The 23,128-nt window shown below is 42.6% G+C and overlaps 1 protein-coding gene across 2 annotated transcripts in view; it reads left to right on the top strand.

Annotated features, from left to right (window-relative positions):
* The window catches only part of LOC140734896 (uncharacterized), a 114,021-nt gene that overhangs the window by 57,103 nt on the left and 33,790 nt on the right, over positions 1–23,128 (top strand). Inside the window, exons 9-10 of one of the 2 annotated variants that reach the window (XR_012100635.1) lie at positions 18,775–18,854; positions 22,702–23,005. The gene's annotated coding sequence lies outside the window, so the exon portion shown is untranslated. Of the gene's footprint in view, positions 1–18,774; positions 18,855–22,701; positions 23,006–23,128 lie in introns of those variants that run through there. The other variant, XR_012100636.1, reaches the window with a different exon arrangement.

Below are 23,128 nucleotides of genomic sequence, written 5' to 3'. Positions count from 1 at the left end.
GCCCATGTAGCTAGATCTCCCTCTTCACACATCTGACGAACCCACAGGAACAGCAGAGGCCGATACAGTTTGGAACCAGCAGAGTCACAGGAGTTGCCAGTCAGCATTGAACTCAACATAGGGCAGCCGTAGGGACTGCAGCTCTGGATTTTTTCCTGGGATTTACTCCTGAAACCTTCACCACGAGTGGGTGTAGCCACAAGGCAGTGGAAGTTTGAGATCAGAGTTCCCCCTCTCTTAGATGAGCTCCAACCATGGCTGACGAGCCCCATCTTTGCCCCTTCCCTTGTGAGTAGAATTGGTTCTGCTGGGCTTAGTAGCTAAGTCCACGTGAAGGCTAGGAGCAAGAGAGGCTATTTGAGGTGCATGCTTTTGGGAGCATTTAACAGGCAATGGGAGCTTATCCCCACTATCTTCTGTGGTTTTGACAACCTCAAGAAACCAGCCTGAAATTAGTTAATTATTAAAGTTTTTAATTTCAATATTAGACATCATATTTCTGTTTCTTTAAAAAATATCTTGGATGAAATAGGAGGAAGTGTTAGCCACTCTGCCATTTGCCTGTTCCATCATTTAATCATTAATAAATTGATTATAAACTCAACTCTACCCTCTTGTGTAGCCTGAGAGTCCTTTTAACCCCTTGCTGATCCAGAATCCACCTACCTCTGCCTGAAAATATTCTAAGACTTTGCTTTATCTGTTTGTTGTCTGAGGAAAAAAAGTTCACGACCCTCTGAGAGAAAATATTTTACCTCATCCCTATCACACGGTAGCATGGTGGTTAACACTTCTCTTTACAGTACAGGCTCAGTTCCCGCTGCAGCTTGTGAGGAGTTTGTACGTTCTCCCCCCCCCCCCCGACTGTGTGGGTTTCCTCCGGGTGCTCCAGTTTCCTCCCACAGCCCAAAGGCATGCTGGTTAATTGGTCATTGTAAGATGTCCTGTGATTAGGCTAGGGTTAAACTGGGGGTGTGCGGGGATTGAATGGCTCAAAGGGTTGCAAGGGCCTACTCTATGCTGTATCTCTATAAATAAGTACTGTAAATGAGAGACCATCTTATTTTTAAACAATGGCCCCCTAGTTCTAGATTCTCCCCCAAGAACCAACATCCTCTCCATATCCACCCCATCAAGACATTATATTCAAATCAGTATCTCCGCTGTTTAGATTAGTTAAATTCATTCCAGGATAGATTTTCCTGTTTTTGCAGCTCAGATGTCGGGATGGACCTTGGGAAGGGAGGGTCAGTATGATTAGCTGCAAGGTGATGGGGGAAGGGTCGAACTCCAGGTTGTGAACAGGTCAGGGCAGTGATTGGTGCCTTGTGATTGGATTGTAGAGTTATTGGAACTGCAAGGGGCTGGGGAGTTGTGGGAGAGTGAGGGACTGCTACCACGAGGAGGGAAATATTTAACTTGGAGCACGATGTAGTTTCCTGCATCATGGTACACGGCCTGCCTGGTGCTCAATTTTCCAAGACAGCTCTATCCTTAAAGAACTAGTATCCAGATCCAAGCACATCCTTGCAACAGTGCATCAGACACAGAGAGGGCCAGAAGGAAAGAATACAGAATTGGTATTGCGTTTTGTAAATATACCTTTTATCAAATGATCATCTCTTCTAGAAATGTCATTGCACAACATAAAAAAAACTTGCGTGAAACTATCGAATTTCTAGGTCTGTGTTCTCCAGATTGCACTGAGAACAAACAAGCTTGGTATTAGTTTTATTAAGCTTTAGCTGGGTGATGGGGAACAGCACTGGGCTTGGTGAAGGGCGTGCAAGGATAAGCTGGCCGTGACTACTGCTTGTACCCAGTCAGTTGATTACGGTGGAGCACTGCCAAAGGCAATGGCCAAGAACATCCTGATCTTTTGACTAGAGGAGAAAGTGTAACAGCTGGACATACAATGGACACCTAATGGGGAAGTATTCATTCACTCTTATTTTCAGGCCTAAAAATAAGCATGAAGATGAAAATTAACTACATCAGATTTTAGTGCTCTGGACTCAAAATAAAGTACAGTTTTAATCATTATTCCCTGGACACCTCAACAGATGGAGTGAGAAATATTTATTTCTGGAACATTTGCCTGTTCTCCAGCTAAGGTTCGGCAGGCAAGCCAGTATCCATTGGTTTTCTGGCTCATATATAACTAGGTGGGCGGTCGGGTGGAGGTATGTCTCTACCAAAGGAGGTGTAAGGCGCTTCTTCCCTCTGTTAGCCTGCAGGTCACCCCTGGGCAAGGTGTAACACCTACATAGCCACCCTCCAATTCCCAATCAGGGTCACGTGAAACCTTGGGAACAGGTGGTGGATGGTCGTATGAGCAGCTGGTGCATATCACAAGTCCTGGTTATGCGACCACTGACACCAGGCAGGCATCCTCTGAAAAGTATTGATAATGGCAGGGGTCACCTGTCTTGTAAAGACACCGCCCAGAAGAAGGCAATGGCAAGCCACTTCTGTAAAAAATTTTGCCAAGAACAATCATGGTCATGGAACGGCCATGATTGTCTATGTCATACAACATGGCACATAACAAACAAACAATATAATTAGGGTAAATGTTCTGATTTCAGCAGAGTCTTATCTATGGCTGCTGCTTGTTTCCACAGAGGTCTTTCTTGACATGCGTACTGGTAGTGAGGTCCTGATGAGGACTGTTGTGTTACGATTGTTTATTTAAATTTTTTGCCATAACGACCATGATCTACAAAGAATATCATTTGAAAATTATTTCAGAATTCTGTTTTCACTTAAATGGGATATGAAGGCAGGCTGACAACAATATTTCATTGGCTATAAATGCTGACTATTGTCCACAGTTCTGATTGGATTCCCCACTACCCGAGCTTAGGACCTAAGGTCTGTTGTAGATAACTTCATTTACCTCAACTCTGAACTGATTCCATAATCTATGGACTCACTTTCAAGGACTCTACAACCCATGTTCTCAGCACTATCTATCTATCTATCTATCTATCTATCTATCTACCAATCTATTTATTTATTATTTGTTTCATTTTTGTGTTTGCACAGTTTGTCTTTTGCATATTGGTTGTTTCTCAGTCTTGGCTTGTTTGGAGAATTTCCATTGATTCTATTGTATATCTTTATTTTACTGTGAATGCCTGCAAGAAAGCGAATCTCAGGCTAATATGTATCCTAGCCCCTGAGCAGTCCTGCATTGGGTTCAAAGCTGACCTGCAACCCCTGCGATGCTTCTGGTGACAAACTGTATCGGTCTTTGCCATTGCTTTGGATTCATGTGCTGTGTGGAAAGGAGGAGGCTGCTGCCTGCTCGCTTTCCATCTCATATTGCCCTGGCTTGTGTATCAACTTCAACAGCTAGGACACACCATCCATGGCTGACATGACCAGTGGAGGCCATCATATGTACTTTGATCACATACATTTACTTTGAACTTCGGATCTTGCATAACTAAATGCAAAAATGATTGTTCCTCTCCAGCTTCAAAAATAGTGCAGGTGGTGAAGGAGCTTTGGGGTTATTGGTTCATGATCTGTGGACCACCCTGGGGAGGGGAGGTAGACAGGGGCATGCATCAGAGCACTTTGTGGAGTTGTAGGAAAGGCCGAGATGTTGGACATCAGCTTGAGACATGCGGGGACTGCAACTGGCTGACAGGAGGGCCAAGAGCATGAATGGGCCCGGGATGATGGTGTTGAGCCCAGAGAAGAGAAGAAGTGATGGTCTGTGTGGCTGGCTAGTTGCAAAGGATAAAATCTAAATGTGAACTTATTTGCAGGTGGAAACAGAAAGGCCACTTGTGCTTCCACAGAAGCTGGCCTAGCATACTTAATGTGAAACTACTGCCTGCACTATTCATGAGCCAACACACAGGGGACTTCCAAATTTATGTTGACTGTCTTTGCTAGCCACGCATGTGCCCACAATTTTATGTTGTTCTGCATAATATAACTGTATTGTACGTTAGACTTTCTGGATCACTGTCCTTCAATGTCACGTTCATGGTCTGAGTCTGACCATGGATATTTGGATCTAGATGTCTAGATACAGAGGCCTGGCCAGTGTGATATGGAGAACAAGCTGTGCTCACGTATCAAGCTTCCCCTTCCACGCATCCGAATGAATCTGAAGGAGTGGCAGAGACCGATACAGTCTGGTACCAGCAGTGTCGCAGGAGTTGCCAGTCAGCGTTGAACTCAGTGTAGGACTGCCTTGGGGACTCCAGCTCTGGACTCATCCCTCGTGGTTTCCTCCCGAAGCCTTCCCCATGAGTGGTACAGCCGCAAAGGAGCGGAGGTTTAAGACTAGAGTTTTTCTTCTCCTAGATGAGCTGCCAGCCATGGCTGACGAGCCTCGTCTGCCCGAGGCAACTGGTTTGAAGTCGCCAGTAGCCCGTCTTTGCCCCTTCACCATTCGGGGAAACAATTCCAGTTGGCTTAGTAGCTAAGCCACACATGAAAGCCAGGAGCTGGACTTGGTTGTCAGAGGCTATTTGAGGCACACACCTTTGGGAGCATTTAATAGGAGTGGGAGCTTGTCCACATTACCACCCCTGACTATAACAACCTTGAGGATACATTCGCGGTTACAAGCTTAGATATCATCATCACGTGGTAATATAGTACAGTGAGGGAATCTGAACATGCCAATAGATGGAGCAAGAAAAAGGATTGTGCATGTAGACAAGTTCACTTGTCTGGTTATAGCAGAGGTCTCCACAATTGGAGTTCGGTGGGCAATGCTACTGGAGAAGGCCAACATTCCACAGTGAAATGCATGGGACTTCGGGAAAGTTTCCATAGATCACGCCTTCACTGCCGGAGCTCTGTTCAAACCATCTTTCCCAGAGTACTAGGCTTGATCAAATCTGACTCCATTTTCTGAATCCATGTATGATACAATACCAAGTAACACTAGAATAAGCTATTTAGTTCCTTGAGACAGTTCTGTCATTTGTTAACTGAATCAACTTTCAAATCTCTTACTATCTTTCCTTTCGGTTAGTCCTGACGAAGGGTCTCGGCCCGAAACATCGACAGTGCTTCTCCCTATAGATGCTGCCTGGCCTGCTGCGTTCCACCAGCATTTTTTGTGTGTTGTTGTTTGAATTTCCAGCATCTGCAGATTTCCTCGTGTTTGCAACTTTCTTCAAGTTCATATTTTCACTGTCTCGCCATAACTGTTGATTCTCCTCCCTAATTAAAATTCTTCCTCACTCAGCTTTGAGTACCTTCAAGGATACAGTTTCCATTGCTTTCTGGGCAAGAAATTCCAAGCACGTACAACACTTTGAAAGAAGAAATTTTTGTCTTGTCAATATGAAATAGGTACCCTTTTATTCTGGGACATGAACACTGGTTCTTGACTCTTACATAAGGGGAAACATCTTCTCAGCATTTACTTGGTCAAGACTGAAGAATCTTATATGTTCCCATAAGATCACCTTTCATTCTTCTAAAATCCAATGAATACAGACCCAATTTATCCAACTTTCCCACATAAGCTATTCTCGTTATACTTGGGGATCATTCTCAACTGCCTTCCCAGAACTAATTTCATTATCATCATTAAGTCACAACCACGGATTCGGCAGTGCACTTGTGAATATGTATGTGTCAGCTAATTGTGATAGTATTTAACTCCATTATTTTTGTTGGGACTTGAGCAAAGCACAGCAATGTTTTGCTGCCTGCTTGCATTTGGCCTTGCCTGTGAAATTGGACAGTCGAGTGAACTAACTCTGAAGGCTAGCAGTATTTGTTTTATATTTAGTCATTCTGATCAGCTGCAGTGTAGGCATAGTTTTCCATTTGAGAGTTTTAGTTAATGGCCCTGTTTGGCCTAGCGTTTATTGTTTTCTTTTCCCTCTAACTCCATTCGCATTAAAGTCTGTGAACTATCAACCTGTTTCAGTGTCTCTTGCTCTGCACTTGGGCCATATCCGAACATGGTGACACATTATGTACCGTGTTGTATAACGTGATCTTTCCGTGACTGTGATTGTTCCAGGCAAATTTTTCCACAGAAGTGGTTTGCCATTGCCTTTTTCTGGGCAGTGTCTTTATAAAATGGGTGACCCCAGCCATTTATCAATACTCTTCAGAAATTGTCTGCCTGGTGTCAGTGGTCACATAACTAGGACTTGTGACATGCACTGGCCTCTCATGCGACCATCCACCACCTGCTCCTATGGCTTCACATGAATCTGATGGGGGGGCTAAGCAGGTGCTACACCTTGTCCAGGGGTGACCTGCAGGTTAGCAGAGGGAAGGAGCATCTTACACCTCCTTTGGTAGAGATGTGTCTCCACCCCCCTATCATCCCAAACTAAATTATCTTTCCTTAAATAAGGAGACCAAATCTGTACACAATACTCTAAACGTGCTCGCACTTATACCTGTAGAGTCCTGCTTTTACACTCCAACCAGCTCGAAATAAAAACCCGTGTTCAATTAGTCTTCCCAATTACTTGCTGTAGTTATGTGCATTTCACTTTTGTGGGTCACTAAGTCTCATCAATCTTACAGTAATAAAGACATTTCATTTATTCTTCAGAGTGATTAAGACAATGAAGTGGAACTTTTATTTATCTGTATCATTTATATGCATTAAGATATTATGGAATTATAAATGTTGACTCTTGGCAAGAACCATATTATATGTTATCATCTCCATAAATTTTTGCATTTCACAATTAAACTCTAAACAGAATATCACTAATCATTTCCTTGTCAAGTTTGCATGTGATTAATAATGGGAAAAACTGGCTTCACCTCAGTTTCAGTTACACCTTATTATGAATACAATAATTTTCACATACTCTTTGTGGAAAGCACGTAATGATATTTGTGTCATTAAATGTACAGCCTTAACTCAAATACCTTTGCGATACAAAGAGAAATCTCAGCAATTTCTCTTCTCAAAGAGCAGCCTATTCAACAATTCATGTCTTAAGAGATTAACGGAGAAAAAGAGAAAAGTAGAACAAATTATGTACAATCTATCAATGGGAATGGCCAATTGTTTAAATGGATGTTCTTGTTATTTTTATACACAAGTGGCCACTATATTAGGTACACCTATACACCTACTCATTAATGCAAATATCTAATCAGCCAATCATGCGGCAACAGCTCAAAGCATAAAAGCATGTAGACACGGTCAGGAAGTTCAGTTGTTGTTCAGACCAACATCACAATAGGAATGAAATGTAACCTAAATGACTTTGACCATGGAATGATTGTTGGCATCAGATGGGGTGATTGGAGTATCTTAGAAACTGCTGATCACCTAGGATTTTCACACACAGCAGTCTCTAGAGTTTGCAGAGAATGGTGCGAAGAAAAAACCCAAAAAATCCAGAGGCAGGTCTGTGAGCGAAAATGCCTTGTTAGTGAGCGAGGTTAGAGGAGAATGGTCGGAGTGGCTCAAGCTGACAGTAAGATGACTGTAACTCAAATAACAATGCATTACAATGGTGGTGTGCAGAAGAGCATCTCTGAATGCACAACACTTTGAACCTTGAGGTGGATGGGCAACAGCAGCAGGCGACCGCAATGGGATCCACTCCTGTGGCCTATTTATTGAGTAAACTATGAGGCCTCTCTTGGTCAGAGTCCCCAATGGACGTTGCATCCTAGCTGCCTAGATACGTAAGCCAGGGCAGTACAATATGGAGAGCGAGCTCTTGCCCATGTAGCAAGCTGCCCTTCTCCATGCATTTGATGAATCCAAAGGAATGGCAGAGATCGATACAGTGTGGCACCAGCAGCATTGCAGGGGTTGTCAGTCAGCATTGAACTCAACGTAGATCTGCCTTGGGGAATCCAGTTCCAGATTTTTCCCTCAGGGCTTACTCCCAAAGCCTCCCCCATGAGTGGGTATTGCTGCAAGGTAGCGGAGGTTTGAGATCAGAGTTTTCCTTCTCCTAGATAAGCTGTCAACCATAGTTGATAAACCCCATCTGCCCAAAGCGACTAGTTTTAAGGTGCCAGTAACCTGCCTTTTCCCCTTCTCCTATCAGTAGAAACGGTTTCCCCGGGCTTAGTTATTAAGCCACGTGTGGCTGTATTTGGTTGTTTGAGGCTAATTGAGGCGTGCACCATTGGGAGCATTTAATAGGCAGTGGTTGCCTATCCCTACTATCACCCCAGCTATAACAACCTTAAGGTCACTGAGCATATATACAAAAGATTGAAAAGCCACGTATATATGGCTAGGTTGCCTAAGACTCTTGCATGGTACCATATTTGTCAACGTGGTGTGGAGAGCGAGTCTGTAAATCTCATGGGAGCAAAGGACTTTGGGGATGGCATGAGTGGAGCACCGCAGGAGGAGTATGGGACAGGTGGCAGAGGAGTACCAGAAGCGGGCGTTGGCAAGTGCACAGACAGACACAACCCCGTGCACAAGGCAAGGTCATTTCATTCCAAACAATTGGTTCATTGATCGTGACAGAAAGTGTCTCTGGTGCTTCCCACTCCCTCCCCTCTCCCTTCCTCTTTTCCCAGCCATGATTCCCCTCTCCCAGCCCCCCTTTCCACTCTCAGTCCACAACAGAGACCCATATCAGAATCAGGTTTATCAGCACTCACATATGTCATGAAATTTGCTTTTTTCTGTGGCAGCAGTATAGAGCAATGCATAAAATGACTACAGTTCTGTGTAAAAGTCTTAGGCATCTTAACTATAAATGGTTTCCTTCAGGGAAAATCCTGCCTGACGAACCTGTTAGAATTCTTTGAGGAGATTACAAGTAGGATAGATAAAGGGATGCAGTGGATGTTGTATCTTTGAACCTTCAGAAGGCCTTTGACAAGGTGTGACGCATGAAGCTGCTTACCAAGTTAAGAACCCACAGTATTACAGGAGAGTTACTAGCATGGTTAGAGCATTGGCTGATTGGTAGGAGACAGCGAGTGGTAATAAAAGGATCCTTTTCTGGTTGGCTGCCTGTGACCAGTGGTATTCAGCAGGGGTCGGTGTTGCAAACACTTTATGCTGTATATAAATGATTTCGATGATGAAATAGATGGCTTTGTTGTCAAGTTTGCAGATGATATGAAGATTAGTGGAGGGGCAGATAGTGTTGAGGAAACAGGTAGGATGCAGAAGGACAGATTAGGAGAAAGGGCAAGAAAGTGGAAAATGAAATATAGTGTTGGAAAATGCATGGTCATGCACTTTGGTGGTAGAAATAAATGTGTGGACAATTTTTAAATGGGAAGAAAATCCAGGACTCTGAGATGCTGAGGGACTTGGGAGCCCTTGTGCAGAACACCCTGAAGGTTAACTCCCAGGTTGAGTTGGTGGTGAGGAAGGCAAATGCCATGTTAGTATTCCTTTCAAGAGGTCTAGAATACAAGAGCAAGGATGTGATGCTGAGGCTTTATACGGCACTGGTGAGGCCTCACCTTGAGTATTGTGAACAGTTTTGGGCCCCTCATTTTAGAAAAGATGTGCTGGCATTGGAGAGGGTCCAGAGGAGGTTCACAAAGAGATTCCAGGAATGAAAGGGTTATCAGACCAGGAACGTTTAATGACTCTGGTCTGTAATTGCCAGAATTCAAAAGGATGAGGGGGGATCTCATTGAAACCTTTCGAATGTTGAAAGGCCTAGACAGAGTAGATGTGGAAAGGATACTTCCCTTGGCGGGAGATTCTAGAACAAGAGGGCATAACCTCAGGATAGAGGGGCACCCTTTCAAATCAGAGATGTGGAGAAATTTTTTCAGCCCAAGGGTGGTGAATTTGTGGAATTTATTGCCACATGCAGCTGTGGAGGCCAGATTGTTGGCAGAGATTGATAGGTTCTTGATTGGACATGGCATGGAAGGTTTTGGGGAGAAAGCCGGGAACTAGGGTTGAGGAGGAGATAGATAAAGGATCAGCCATGGGCCAGATGGGCTAATTCTGCTCATATGGTCTTTTGGCCTTATATAGTGTATGTCCCTAAGATGTATAAGAGACTAATTTTCCTGTCTCTATAGTGTTTCTCTTCCTGGAGAAGGGGTTTCCATAGTGCTGTTCAGGAGTGAGTTCTTGGTAGACCCAATGATAATGACGAAAGATATTATTTTAACACAGGATGGTGTGCAACTTGAAAGGAATTGTGCAAATAGTGGTTAAAAGAACACTTTCTTCATCCGAGATTGCATGTCAACAGAGCACACCTTCGAGAGTAGAATCATTAATAATAATGACAAAGGACAATGGTATTGAATCCTTTTTTCTGATTCTGGAACGATAAAAAGCAAGTTCATTGTCAACACCTCAGCTCTTGGTGCACAGCCTTGTAGGCTGCAGGTCTTCAAAAGATCATTCCGGTATTTTTTTAACTGCTTTGAGAACAGCGGGGATCTGAAACCTTCTGCTCAGAGGGGAATGGAATGAGAAAACCTCAACATATTTAACAAGTGCTCAGCCAGGAAGAACCACCTTTTACAAGAGTACAGTCTGAGAACTGAGAAGTGGAATGAAACAAAATAGCTTCATACTTGGCCAGCTTAGAGGCAAGGAGCCAAATGGATTCCTTTCCAATTTGTGAATTTCTATTTTTATCTAATCATTTGCTGAAGGGGTTCTCTACAGCAGGGGTTTCTAACCTGTTCATACCATGGACCAATACCATTAAGCAAGGGGTCCATAGACCCCAGGTTGGAAACTCCTGCTCTACAGTGTTTTCCCTCTCTTTTGCTTGTAATCATTAAGAGAAAATTTCCACACAGGTTCTCCCATTCACTTCAACTCACAGCAGAAAAACCCGACAAGAACAATAAAAGACGACCAAGCGAGAGGCGCTCTGCAGAAGCTGAAGCACTGCAATTTGTTAATTAAATAAAGCAGAAAATGTTGGAAACACTCAGCAGATCAGGCAGCATCTGTGGAAAGAGAAACAATGGGAAACGTCTTATAGAATGAAGACACAAAAGCTGCAGATGCTGGAATCTGGAGCAAAAAGGGATGGAAGAACTCACCGGATCAAACGTCATCAGTGAGGGGAAAGGGATAGTCAGTGTTTCGGGCCATTGCCCTGCATCAGGACTAAGAGTGTCGATGGAAGATTGCGAGTCAATATGTTAGTGGGAGGGACGAGATAGAGGCTGGTAGGTGACCTATTGTAGTCATTGGAAAAGCCTCATAAAAAAGAAGCCATTTAGCTGTGATCGTGTTGATGGTCTATTGGGTCCTCTATAGGGGTCTATCATGCTGATGGTCCATAGGGGCCTCATCTTCATTCAACCACAAATTAGCAGATGCTTCTTTTTTTCCTCTAGAGTTGTTCAGTTTCCCTTAAGTCCATCAAATATTGTACTCCCTGGACTTTTTGGTTGGCATAATTAATCATGGAATACATTCCTTTGGACTTTTTGACATGTATGGTACACTCAGAAAACATGGCAACCTTTTCTGCAATATGTAGATGTAAACCAGTCTGCTATACTAATAAGGGCTTTTGTATAGGATGTTGTGGTGATGTTTATATTTCAATGGAAGTGTTTGATACCTCATATCTGTGAGGGAAAGAAATGTAAATGTAAGTGTATCTGGAAATTGAAAGTTTTGTTATGCTGAGCAAACAAACAAATAAATAAATAAAATTTAGAAAAATATATTGTACTTCCAACCATTAAGCTCCTGGGTTTGTTAAATGTCAGCTTCCAACATCCGATGTTTATTGAATCAGATAAAAAGTTGGGTGTTGGTGATTAACAACAAGTATTTCAGGTTCTATGTTCAAACACAATTATCAGAACATAATGGACAATGTCTGCATGATCAGCTGTTGCTGAACAATAAGGCAAGTCAATCAGTCATCGAGCTTCAGAAATAATCAGTTAAAGATTGGGCTTCAGGGAAGATGTGTCCAAATACCAGATGTCTAAGAAAATTAGATTATCACACTTTTAATTTGCAATGATCAAAAGTGATTTCCTTAAAATTGGTTGCTGAATCAATCATTTCACACATAGAGTCATAGAGAAGTACAGCACATGATCAGGCCCTTTGGCCCATTTAGTCCATGCAACACCATTTAAACTGCCTATTCCCATCACCCTGCATCAGGACCATAAACTTTAACACCCCTACTATCGATGTACCGATCTAAATTTCTCTTAAACATTGAAATCAAGACCTCATGCACCACGTGCCGGCTGCTGCCATCTGAAATGGTTAATAAATGAGCGTTTACATCATTTTCTGTTGTATTTAATTAGCAGATTGCAGTGCTCCAAGTTCTGCAGAGCTTATCCCACTCTGCAGTGTTGTATCGTTCCCTTGCGGGGCTTCTGCGTTGCGCTGCTGAAGATATGACAAGTCTACAGGAGGACCTGGGCAGAAATTCTCTCTCGTTAATTATAAGCGAAAGAGAGGAAAACACACTGTAGAGAAATGAAAAATAGCCTGTTCTGCATATGATCAGGGAATCATATAAATTAATGGATGGGAAAGGATGCCATCTCGCCCTTCGCTTTCATTCCATCTAAATATGGAGCCATTTTGTTTCATTCCACTTCTCAGTTCTCAGACTGAGCTCTTGTAAATGATGGCTCTTTCTGTGCCTATCTGTGTACCATACTTTTTAAATATGTTGCAGTGTTCTGCTTCCACCACACTTTGAGCAGAGAGTCGACGGATTAGCAAGAATATTAGTACTGTTGACTGAACGGTTGATCAATGATATTGGCTTTATGTAGGTGGGGAAGTTTTGAAAAGGGATTTCAGTGATTTCTGAGACAGCTGACGGCAAAGCTGTTAATGCCATGGCAACTAAGTATGGGGCAATTTCAAAATGGTCGATTTTGTAGAGTACAAATATCGTGAAACACACAAAATGCTGGGGGAGCTCAGCAGGTCAGAAGCATCTGTGGAGAAGAGTTTCAGGCCCAGACATCTCAGCTGCCTGACGTGCTGAGCTCCTCCAGCATTTTGTGAGTGTTGCTTGGATTTCCAGCATCTGCAGATTACTTCGTCTTTGTGCTACAAATATCTTTGAGCTTTACAGGAATGGTGGAGATGACAAAAACAGCAAGGTTTATAAAGGTAAGAATTTACAAGTTGAAAACTCTCTTCACCAGAAACCGCTAAAAGTCAGCAAACCCAGGAATGATGGAATAATAGCACGTTGAAAGTAAAGATTAGAATTTTGGATGATACATTTTTCTGAGCCAAGAAAACACTGAAGGCGGTCAAGTCTAGTTGAACAAGATGACGGATGTGGGATTGAGCAGCAAATGATTGGGGGCAAAAGCTAGGTTATGTCACAAAAATGCAAATAGACAATCTTAATGATGGTGCAGGGAAATGGTTCAGTGGTCACTTGAGAGCCAATATGACAGCAAAGTTATGAATAGTACACGTTAATCTGGTCATCATTTCAGTGATGCTCCAGCACTCTCATATCAGGCAAAAATGCAGTGCCGAAGTAGATAAAGGTAGAAAGGAAAGGCTGATGTTGAGTAATAACTTGGTGTTCACCAGGGATACTGTCAGCAAACTGAAGGAGCTGGTTAATTAGAGCATGTGAGCACATTTTACACCAAGGAGCACCTGGCTCCCTGACATACATGTAGATTAAAGATGACAAACAACTCCATGTGATTGCTTTAGATACCTGACAGGATTTATATGCACAGAAAGTGAGCAAAGGCTGCAATTTTCTGTGATAGGTGCTTCTGCTAAAATGACATTAGGTGATTTTTTTTGGTGCAACTGCAAAGACATCTCATTTCATTATCCACACATATTGCTTGTAAATATTGTTTTCTGAAGAGCAAAGATTTATGCCTGGCTGCTAGCAACCAATAATGACAATCTGCCAACTTTGCTTTCTGAAGTTTTATATGCTCTACTGCACATAGCTATTTATAAGACAGTACATTTTCAGGCGAGCATCCCTCCTTCTTTAGATTAGACATCACTTGGATTTTTCTTCCATTGTGTCAAATGTGACAAAATGTGTTCATAAATTTAGACGCAAATTGCTTAATCCTGAACTAAGTTCAAGGCAAGTTGCATCAAGAATCTACTAATGGCAGTGTGCCTTGGCATAAATCACAGTGCATTTACTCCCTTTATTACAGCCCATTTGCCAAAATAAATATGGAACAAAAGTTTATTTTTTTTGATACTGAAGATTTTCAGTCCTATGGAAAAGTTGTAGTGCATTAAATAAATTTGTAATAAAACAGGAAGTTATAAGCGCTTTCTCCAAAATTATATTATCTTTATTTTGTATTTTTAAATTCAAAATCTCCTCAGCATCACTGTCTAATCTGATATTTGACCAAGATACATGGAGCTGTAGAGAAGTTGTTATATTAGAGTGTAACAATATACATGTTGTGCTCGTTAATGTGTTTATTTGTGGGTCTACTTTTAATATTTAATGATGTTATTTGTCTTCTTCACACTTCAAATTGAAGACCTCACATCACAATATGATACTGATGAGGAAAGTGACTTAATCCATTTTAAGTACTCTTCAGGCATAAGGAGATTTATTTTTCCCCACCACGCGATGAATAATCTTTACTGAAACACTATTCAATTCCTTCATTGTTATTTTGGTGAAGTGTGCCTTAAAATTTGTCCTTCAATATTTTAACTCTAGACCCCCTTCAGTACATTCTGGATAAATACCGAAGTGGTGTTCCAATTAAATCATACGAATGCCTACCTATTTCCATAAAGTCACCTGTCAGTTGATTTTGTTTGCAGTTGCTCTGGTTGTTTCTCTTCCCTGAATACTGTCATCATCCTCATTTTGTGCCGTGTCGTCATACATGGGCGAACCTGGTCTATCCATGACCATGATTGTTCTTGGAAATTTTTCTACAGAACTTGTTTGCCATTGCCTACTTATGGGCAATGCTTTTACAAGACTTCCAGTCAAGATGGCGCCAGAGGACAACGATTCCTCCGGCGACATCTTTCAGATAGCTAATCTCTTCGATTGTTTCACTTTCTCTAAGTCTTCTGCTTGTTCCTTTTGTTCTGACTGTGTTACGGAAAGTGTTGGAGCCTGTGACATGCAGCTTGGACCTCGGTAGAAAGATCTAGCACTCTGCTGCGTGCTGAGAGGACCAACAACGACGGTTGCCATGTGGAGAAGACCAGAAATGGGTTTCTGAAGAGGACTGAGAGCATGAACTGCCTCGTGGAAAAGACCAGAGGTCATGAACAACTCCATTTCGAAGCATTGAGGAAGACTGAAGCATCGAGGCAAATGCGGAAGAGATCAGCGGTCGATCTCAAAAGTCGGGTCGGTGGTGTTTGGACCTGGTGTGGTGGTCATTCTTCATGGAAGGATTGAGTTTGTGAGGCTGCTCTCCTCAAATGCCAGTGGAAGGATGTTTTTAATATTCTAGGATTTATGTGATTATTGGACTGTACTATATATTGGTCTCCTTCAGTTTTTGTGTTTTCTTTCTTGTTGCTGATTGGTGGATGGGTGATATGTAACTTTTTGTGTGAGGGATTTGGGATCTGGTTTTCTTGTTGGTGTTTGTCTGTGTGGGCAATCTGTTAGATTTTTGTGTGTGGGGGGGGTTGGGAGCACTGACGCTATTGTCGCTGTTTATTTCTGCGAGGGAGGGGGTTGGGGATTTGATGATATTGCCGCTTTTTTTTACAAGGGAGGGGGGTTGGTTAGGGGTTTGACATTATTGTTGCTCTTTTTTTGTGAGGGAGGGGTTGGGAATTTGGGTGTCTTTGATGTTCCAGCTGTCGTTTCACATGTGCACAGTCTGTCAATTTTTTGTGCGAGGGAGGGGGTGGGGGGAGGTTTTGAGGTTTGTGAGTTTTGTTTCTTTTTCTTTTTCATGCCTAGGGTGTTGATGTCTTTTCTTTCAGCAACTTCCATGGTCTTTCTGTATTTAATGGCTATCTGGGGAAGACAAATATCAGAGTTGTATTGCACATGCGTACTTAGACAATAAAATGAACCTTCAACCTTTGAACCTTTACAAGATGGGAGGCCCCAGCCATTATCGATACTCTTCAGAGATTGTCTGCCTGGTGTCAGTGGTCACATAACCAGGACTCACACAATGAACCAGCTGCTCACACAACCACCCACTACCTGCTCCCATGCCTTCATGTGATCATGATTGTGGGGTTTAAGCAGGAGCTACACCTGGCCAAAGAGTGACCTGAAGACAATCGGAGGGAAGGAGCATCTTACACCCCTTTTGGTAGGGACATATCTCCACCCACAACCCAATGCTGTGGCATTAAAATTAGCTGAATAGTCTGCACCATCTGATGACTTTGAATTCTTTCTCTTGAATGTCTTGTCAATGACATCTTCCAGCCTAGTCCCTCTCCCTACATGAGAATAGATGCGACACATTCCCAGAGACAAATTATTTTTGTTGTTAGAAATGAAAACCTGATGCTTAGTCTTCTACCTTAAATATTAACTCTGCTGCTCTTCCCACGGGCGCAGACTGACCCGTTGAGCATTTTTGTTGTCACTCTATGTTCAGAACTGAAGCCCAACCCTTGTTGAATATGCCTGCTGGTAATTTTGGATGTGTGTCACCAGCCTGAAGGATTTCAGACTTTTGACTCCAACAGCTCCCCACAGAAAATGAATATCAGTGTGGTATAGGGTGACATCTACGTACTTTGATAACAAATTTACTTTGAACAGAGAATGTGGAGGTTGCCCCCCAAAAATCTGAAGGGGATGCAACAGGACCTTCCTCAAGCAGAGAGTGGGTAGAATGTTCAACCTGCTTCCACAAGGAGTGCTTGAGGCAAATGGCCAAGATGCAATGTTACATGGGGCATTGAGGGACTGAAAGCTATATCTTGAAGGTTAAGTGATGGAAACAAGCTCCAAGAGCCTGGAATAATTGGACCTGATTCTATGCTGTAATTTCCCAGTTGTTCTATGTAAATTGGATCAAATCAATAAACAGACTGGAGTGAATTTTCATCTATTCACAAGTTATCACGTTGTTAGTTAAATACCATCAAACTCTGCTGTTAGTTGGAAGGAACAGAATGTTTCTGTTTGTTATCTCTACCACTGTGCTAACATAGATAGGATTAAAGTTTTCCCTTCTCTGCTGGCCTTAAAAGGAAAAGAAAATGATTCCACTTCTGACATTTCCTGAGATGCAGTCACCGATTAAATATTAGATTACTTTATCATAACTCGAGTTATAAAATGTAAATAAGGTTGAAAGAGCACAGAGAAAATTTAAAAGGATGTTGCCGGGACTGGCGGACCTGAGTTATAAGGAAAGGTTGAGGACTTTATTGCTTGGAATGTAGAAGATTGAGAGGAGATTTGATAGAGGTATACAAAATTGTGAGTGGTATAGATAGAGTAAATGCAAGCAGGCTTTTTCTACTACAACTAGAGGTCGTGGTTTAAGGGTGAAAGGTGAAAAAGTTAAAGGGAACATGAGGGGGAACCTCTTCACTCTGAGGGTCGTGAGTGTGTGGAATGAGCTGCCAGCGCAAGTGGTGCACGCAAGCTCGATTTCAATGTTTAAGGGAAGTTTGGATAGGGACAATGGTATGGGGGGCTATGGGTTGATGGGAGTAGGCAGTTTAAATGGTTTGGCATGGACTAGATGGGCTGAATGGTCTGCTTTTGTGCTGTACTTTCCTATAGCTGCACCTGAGACAGTGAGGACATGTGTTGGCAGAGGAACTTTATGATTCATATGTGTGAAACAGTTTGGGGAAAAAATCAGCTTATTTTCACAACAAAAAGCTGAAACTGATACAGGACTTTGTGATATGGTGCAACTCAAACTACCTGTGTCTCAATGTCACCAAGACCAAGGAGATGGTGGTGGACTTTAGGAGATCTAGGCCTCATATGGAGCCAGTGATCATTAATGGAGAATGTGTGGAGCAGGTTAAGACCTACAAGTATCTGGGAGTACAGTTGGACGAGAAGCTAGACTGGACTGCCAACACAGATGCCTTGTGCAGGAAGGCACAGAGTCGACTGTACTTCCTTAGAAGGTTGGCGTCATTCAATGTCTGCAGTGAGATGCTGAAGATGTTCTATAGGTCAGTTGTTGAGAGCGCCCTCTTCTTTGTGGTGGCGTGTTGGGGAGGAAGCATTAAGAAGAAGGACGCCTCACGTCTTAATAAGCTGATAAGGAAGGCGGGCTCTGTCGTGGGCAAAGTACTGGAGAGTTTAACATCGGTAGCTGAGCGAAGGGCGCTGAGTAGGCTACGGTCAATTATGGAAAACCCTGAACATCCTCTACATAGCACCATCCAGAGACAGAGAAGCAGTTTCAGCGACAGGTTACTGTCGATGCAATGCTCCTCAGACAGGATGAAGAGGTCAATACTCCCCAGTGCCATTAGGCTTTACAATTCAACTGCCAGGACCTAAGAACTTTTTTTTTTTTTTTTTTAAAGCTATTATTAATGCTTTTTGAGTTAGTGATTTAGATGCATAACATATTATTACTGAGTTAAGTATTGTATGTAATGAGTTTTTGCTACAACAAGTGTATGGGACATTGGAAAAAATGTTGAATTTCCCCATGGGGATGAATAAAGTATCTATCTATCTATCTATCTATCAAAATACTTTAAAGGAATTGACATAAAATATTCGGACATGGTGAGGAAAGTCCTCTGACTAGAGTCAAAAGTGCCAATGGGAACTGACAACATATATTGAAATTCTGGTAAGTTTTAGACTTCTGTACATATGCTGTTTAGTGTGGAGCTCCAAGCACAGTGACAAATGAGTGGTCTCATTTCTATCATTGCCTTCTCTCGCACAGGGTCAGACCAGACACAGGATCTGAAATCACATTGATTTTTCCACGAATTCTAGGCTTGCGGATTAGGAGGCATGGGGAACGTAAGTATTTTGTTAAATGGCTTTACTTTCATTTAATGATTTTAATTATATTTGTTTTGTGGTTTGAATTACCTTAACATTTTTACTAAAAAATCGCGTAACATTTTTACATATTTAACTTAACCTAAGTAACATTTAAAATGACACTCTGTTTTGACAGGAGGTAAGACTGCCTCCCAGCTTTGAATTTTGTGAAAGCCTGCATACCAGTTCTCTGTGCTATGTCACCTCTGGCCTACTGAGACTTTGCTGCACAATTCAAGGGTGTGAAATCTGCAGCATGGGCCCTTTAGATCCAGCGAAAGTCAAGGAGGGAGTGCAGAGATCCTGTGTGAAATTCCACATGTCAGGTTTAAGTCCAGCCTGATTACACCAATATTGATATGAACTCAGTATAAGTTCCTGACCACTATTTCCATATCCTCCCCACCCACCCACTTGGCCAAAAAAAAAGAGACCGCCTGCTGGACGAAAGCACTTTAGAGTATGGCATGGATTTTTATAGTGCCATGCCGTTTCCAATGGGAGAAATATTGTGGCAGGACATTGCTGTAATGTACTGAACACATAAACATTTCTATGTTGCTATTTCTACAGAACTGCAAAAGTGCTCAGGTTCACAACGCAGATCACTGCCCTGTTATTGCCTTTCCCTTGGCTAAACTTAAAGGACGTGCAAAAGTCTTAGACACCCTTCATTTTTTTATACGGGTACACATTGTGTGGCGTCTGCAGAGCCCTGATCAGAAGGGGTCTTCATGGAAGAGTTGTTGCCAAAAAGCCATTGCTCTGCAGTGGAAACAAAGCCAAAAGACTCCCCTATGCACAAAAAGACACAGACCGGGACGCTGAACATGGCAGCAAGTGCTCTGGGCTGAGGAGTCAAAATTTGAAAATTTTGGCTCAAACAGGAGGCACTTTAGAAGAGTGGAGAGTGCTACATAGATGAATGTCTGTAGGCAATAATAAAGCATGGCAGAGGTTCCTGCAGGTGGTTTGGGGCCATGTTTCTGCAAACGGAGTTGGCGATCTGGTCAGAATTAACGGAGTCCTCAATGCTGAGAATTAGAAGCAGGTTCCTATCCATCACGCAGTACCATCAGGGAGATGACTGATCAGTCCCAGCTTCACTCTGCAGCAGGACAATGACACCAAACACAAGGCCAAGGTCATAAAGAACTACCTTCAGTGAAAAGAAGAACAAGAATTCCTGCAACAGATGGTATGGCCTCCACAGAACCTTAATCTCAACATTAAGGCTGTCTGGGATTACCGGGAGAGACAACAGTAAAAGGATCTAGTGCTTCCCGGCATATTTGACAAATAAGTAAGCGAGACAGCCAAAGTCTCCAGAAGAACTGTGGCAAGTTACCAAGATGCTTGGAACAACCTCCCAGTCGATTTTCTGATAGCACTGCATGACAGCGTATCTAAGAGAATTGGTGCAGTTTTAAAAGCAAAGGGTGGTCACACTGAATACTCGTTTGATTCAGTTTTTTACTGCCTTTTGCTCTTTGTAGTCAATTTTTTGCTATTTAGAAGCTTCTCATTTTATTATTTTTGAAAGCATCTTTGCTTTCCAGATTTTTGTTTTTACGTGTGCCTGAGACTTTTGCACATCCAGCCAAAAATGTACAGTGAAAAAGCACATCACCCTCATCCTCAACAGAAAAGCAACAAGATGTGCTTTAGTTCGAGTACACTTAAGCACTTTCTGTCAGCGTAAGCAAACTCCCAGTGGAGCATGGTATGTCTTCTATTTTCGTCTGCAGTGGCTTCAGACAAAAAGAAACATGATATTCTTGCATTAAATTACTGAAACCATATATGGTAAGAAAGCACCTGCCTTGCGCTAACCTTGGTAAAACACAACAGTTCATTAAGCACACCAAAGCAAGATTGTTTTGCTCAAAGTAGAGCATAAGGATAGATTCATTCTTGTGGATCTTCTACAACATTGTTCATTAGTAATCCTGGTCTGAAAACTTCTATGATGTTTAAATCTAAATCTGGGCTGTTCAATTAAAGACCACTGTTCAAAGTGGGTAGTTCCAGATACATCGAACTGGTCGATGCCAATATAGGAGAGTTGCAAGTGCTTATAAGTTTTAGGCTCCAAAGTGAGAAACTCACCTCATTTTGAAGTTGTATCCACAATGATGCCTGATATCCAGCATCTGGGTTGAAAGAGTGTACGAGATGGAAGGAAAACTAATCGCCCCTAAATCTAGTGGGTCTTGAGATGGCTGGGATATATATGGTTGTGCCATATTTTTCTGATATTTCTGTGTGACATACTTAGGAGGCCATTCAGCCTATCAGTTCTATGCTAGCTCACAGAGCATTATGCTCAGCCACATTCACCCTTTCATTTCTATCACATGTCCACCATCTCCACATGGACTGTCCCACCACTCATCTGTGTTTTAGGGAGTTTCCAGTGGCTAATGAACCCACTAAGCCAGATGCCGTACATTCAGATTCTACACGGACTACACCTGAGATCAGGGCCACAGGAACTCTGGTGGTGAAGCTCTAATTGCTTCACTACTGTACCCTGCGCTGATCCACCCCTACAAAGGTCTTGAATGGTACCTAATGGACTAAAGCATTACAGATGAGCAAGAGGTCTGATTCGCCAGTGTCAAGAACCCGTCACAAGGGTCCTGCCCCTCTACTGGGCAGATATTCCCTACCTCAATGTTGGTTCAGTGTCCCTTGCTCTGGGATGGCAAGGCCTGCTTCACTGAAAGGTGACATTGCACGTTTACTCGTGAGTACGAAGCCCATTCCACTCACAAGAAGAAGACCTGTCACAACTATGAGCCAAGCGTCTTTCTTGTTAGTGGGCAAAGCATCTGCCTCGCTGGTGGACGACATCTTGGCCAGTTAGAGAATGTGTCCCATTCAATGGAATCGTAAAGCTGTCATACAAAGGAGGTGTTTACTGCTGGAAAAAGGCTTATCGTTCTCATAGGTGCACTAAACCTCTGGTGGGTAAGGGTATTGCTGGTCATGAGAGAAATATGCAGCAAGTCTGGTCAGGTATAAAATTAAAGCCCTGAATGAGCCTAATTTTTTATTCCTTATAAAGTTAGACACATTTACTGGAATATTTTAGTCACAGAGCTCTACAGCACGGGGCCGGGCAATCTGGCCCATCTAGTCTGTGCTGAAGTTTTATTCTGCCTAGTCCCATCAACCCACACCTGGATCATAGCCCTCCACACACCTTTCATCAATACGCTTCTCCAAACCTCTTCTAAATGTTGCATTCAAACCCGCATCCACCACTTCTGCTGGCAGCTCATTTCACACTCGCACCACCCTCTGAGTGAAGAAGCTCCCCCTCAGGTTCCCCTCAGATATTTATTCAATGCTTTACACTCAGTGTTTAGGAACAACTTCGACCCCCCCCCCCCCCCGACATCAGTTTTCTGAGGAGTCCATGAACTCAAGAAATTACCCAACTACTTTGCTCTCACGATGCACTGTATTTTTTATACATACAATAGATTCCGGTTATTTGGTCCATTGGTTAAGCAGGGCAGCTGCTTATTTGGGACAACTCTTAAAGAACAAAAGCAAATTGAGATTCCAGCTGGAATTCCCTTCATTTATTTGGGACACCATGCCACTTTATTGGGGCAGGCACCTGTTGCCAAACATTTTCTAACTAGCGTTGGTTGTGTGCACATCCTCTGGTCATTTGACAATACACTGTGCTTAGAGCCAACAGTTTTTAAATACCATCACTTGCACGTTTGTATTCAAAAAGTAGTGATTTTTGTCAATGATGGTAAGTAATAAACAGAAAGACAATTATGAACTGTTTTGCTCATGGCAGTTTCAAGCATTCAGACATGGAGATGCCAGAAAGGGCCTGGACTGAAAATGAAACAATTTCACTAAATCAACAAGTTAGAAACTACAAAGAATTTGAAGAGCAAACACGAGGAAATCTGCAGATGCTGGAAATTCAAACAACAACACACACAAAATGCTGGTGGAACACAGCAGGCCAGGCAGCATCTATAGAGAGAAGTGCTGACGATGTTTCGGGCCGAGACCCTTCGTCAGGACTAACCGAAAGGAAAGATAGTAAGAGATTTGAAAGTAGTGGGGGGAGAGGGAAATGCAAAATGATAGGAGAAGACCGGAGGGGGTGGGATGAAGCTAAGAGCTGGAAAGATAATTGGCGAAAGTGATACGGAGCTGGAGAAGGGAAAGGATCATGGGACGGGAGGCCTCGGGAGAAAGAAAGGGGCAGGGGG

Source organism: Hemitrygon akajei, chromosome 10 (genome assembly GCF_048418815.1).
Source record: "Hemitrygon akajei chromosome 10, sHemAka1.3, whole genome shotgun sequence".
Taxonomy (NCBI): domain Eukaryota; kingdom Metazoa; phylum Chordata; class Chondrichthyes; order Myliobatiformes; family Dasyatidae; genus Hemitrygon; species Hemitrygon akajei.
This window is presented reverse-complemented; position numbering and strand designations above follow the sequence as displayed.